The following is a 3,027-nucleotide window of genomic DNA, read 5'->3' on the forward strand; positions in this document are numbered from 1 at the left end:
AAGTAAGAGTTTGTTACATTCTTAATAGAACTTCATAGAATAAACTGAATGAAAGTTATTTGCCATCTAGTTAAACAATACTTTTTATTTGTTTCGTTTATAGAGAATTTAACGTTAATATCATCCATACCTTCGGGTTAGAAATACTTTCTGATCCTATGCGCGGGGTTAGGAATGGAACCCAGACGGGCTTCGTGAAAGACATCACCGTCGCGCTCAAACACAAAAATAGTTCATTTTTTACGAGTTCGACAAACTATTGGGAATGTAATCCAACCAATCCCTTATCCGAACATTATTTCTGCTAATTTTCCCCTAGCTGATCGAAAACCACCCTGGTTCTTCATTCTTTATCAAACTAGCACAGTCGTGTATAAAATTGAAAAACTGATAAACCGAGAATATCCACCCAGCAGTCTATCGGGAGTTAGTAATACAGATGAGTTCTACTGTACAACAGCACCACTAGCGATGACGAAATTAACCGTTTCAACTGATTGTTCAACTGATCTTCAAAAAGCTATGATTTCGTCAGCAAACCAGAACAGTCATTTGCTAACCAAACGAACAAAGACGCTTAAAGCTGAATTGTCGTTATTCGTTCCCGATCCAGTTTTTTTTTCTTTCGTTAAGAATCAGACTCGTCCACATGCAACTACTTTGGGAAAAAGAAAAAAGGTCTCCATTAAGAAATGACAAATTGACATCCGGCGGCCTTCAATCGACAAGCTCACGTTCTTCGCAACAGCACAAAATGATTTAAGAAAAATATCTTTTTTAATTTCATTCGGAAGCTCTAATTTAAATAGCGTTTTCTATTAAGTATTTTTCCATTTAAATCATGCCAAATGCTCAAGAATAATTTAACAATGATTCTTTCGCGTTTCCTGATCATTTAATTCTGTTAGATTTATAACTTCTTTTGATAATCCTCCAAGCACGATGTAGTAAAACAGGTTGAGTTTTACTGTTCAATAATACTATAGTCGCACGGGCAAACTATTATCTTAGTCAGTTCAGAAAGTTACTTACCTTGACATACGAAAGGATCAACTGGAAAGGGTGGACTGGAAAGAGAAACAAGAACGTAATTACGTGCGAACTGTGAGGTGTTTGAACTCCAAGGAAATGATTTTGTTTTTTGATGTGTGCTTTTGTAAATGTGATTGATAAACACAAAAAAGACCGATTATCATTGATTGACTGACATAAGCGGGAGATTTGAATAATTTAAATAAATTTCGGATGCGTGAAAATGGGAAATACCCATGACCACCTTGCTAACCGAGGTACAAATGTAGGATGGGTTTAATGTTTTTATCCATTTGAACTATATTGCCATCGGGTTCATATAACAGAACCGATCTTCGCCAACCATTTGCCCATTTTGAATGCATGGTACGTATCTTTCTATTTATTTGAGCTTTAGCAGTCGTCCAGTGCAACATAGTGGGAATCAAGTCGTCCCAGGTACTAGGTGTTAGTCCTCGAAGAATCAATCCATTGGACAGCTCAATGAGTGCCATCTTCTCTTTGTTTTTATTTACTCAACCTCGATAAACTCGTTCCGTGATGCAGAGAACATCAATGACAGACACTGTGCCGTCTGATGCAACTGCTGACGCTACTGCAGGCATCATCGCGAAGAAACTCTTGTTCTGTGCAAGGTTCGTCGCTTGCCACCCCTTGGCATGCGTTGAAATCATCAATGCGATTGAAACGCCCGTTGGTCGTTCGCGCAAACCAGCTGAATGTCGGTTGATTAAAGTCTAGCTGGGAGTGGTCCGATGCATGGTAGCGGGGCATAAAATAGTTCAGTATGCATAAGTCCAATTGCATAGGTGTGTGAACGCTGAATAACACTGCTCTTGGAGTAGACCTAGATTACGATGGAGTACAACGAACAAAAAAGAAATAAGTTGGTGCTTCTGTACGTGATAGCCAACTTCGAGCAGGTTTTTTCTTGAACAAACCATGCATTTGTTCACTAAACGGTGTTTCTTGTATTTAGATTGCTGATTTGCGATTACACTTCTTAAGCTAAGTCACTTCCTTTTCTGATGAGACAGAACACACAGGAAGAAAAAGAAAGTCGCGTTAACGAAAAAATATTAGGTATTAGCGGAGATAATTTTGAACCGCAGTTTTAATTTGATTCTTTGTTTGTTTACACTAGGTACATTTTCAATTATCTTTCGGTAGACGATTTGATATTATAGCAAATCCTAGTAATACACTACCGCTACCAATTTTCAGTCAGTACACTAAGGATTAAAAAACTACTTTTTAGACTACTCGAAAAAATGCAACACTTTCTTTTGTGTACAACATTTCATAGTGTTGTGGGTAAAACTGATTTTGAGAAAATCTAGTTTAGAGTGTGAAATTTACATGTGCAAACTTTCGTTACAATTTGTCATGGTTATCGAGATGGCGTCCAAGCAGAACGTGCTCCAATCAAAACTTTTGTACGGGTTTATGTAAAATCCAGCCCAGTTCCACAGGTGGATCGTGAAACAGTTGGGAATCGAAAATTCGACCGTGTCCTAGATGATCTTGCGGCGAGCTGGCAGCAGAATAAAAGCGAAAAATGCAAACATGTAATAACATGTACCGCGAGTAGCTGGTACAGCTGAAATGCATAGTAATGGACGACAAGACGTACATTAAAGCGGACACCAGCTTCTTGTCGGCATATTCCACATGGTAGTTCCGGAGCAGTTTCGGAATCAGGGCCGGTGAAAGAGGTGGGTACGGTGGGTAGTACTACCCACCTGAAAATTCCAAAGGTAGGTAATTAACCACCTTAAATTTCTAACGAAAAAGAATGGTAATATAAGTATTATTCATGAATATCGAAGGTTTAAGAATAAGTATTATTTATTTATAACAATAAGAAAATTTATAACAATAAGAAAATTTTTAATGTAACGCGGAGTAATAAATAAAATCAAAATTATAGAACCCTAGTACTCAGCTAGTAGAGTAATGGTGTGAAGATATACAGCAGAAAGGTAAGATGTGACA

This window comes from Malaya genurostris, chromosome 2 (assembly GCF_030247185.1).
Source record: "Malaya genurostris strain Urasoe2022 chromosome 2, Malgen_1.1, whole genome shotgun sequence".
NCBI classification, from domain to species: Eukaryota; Metazoa; Arthropoda; class Insecta; order Diptera; family Culicidae; genus Malaya; species Malaya genurostris.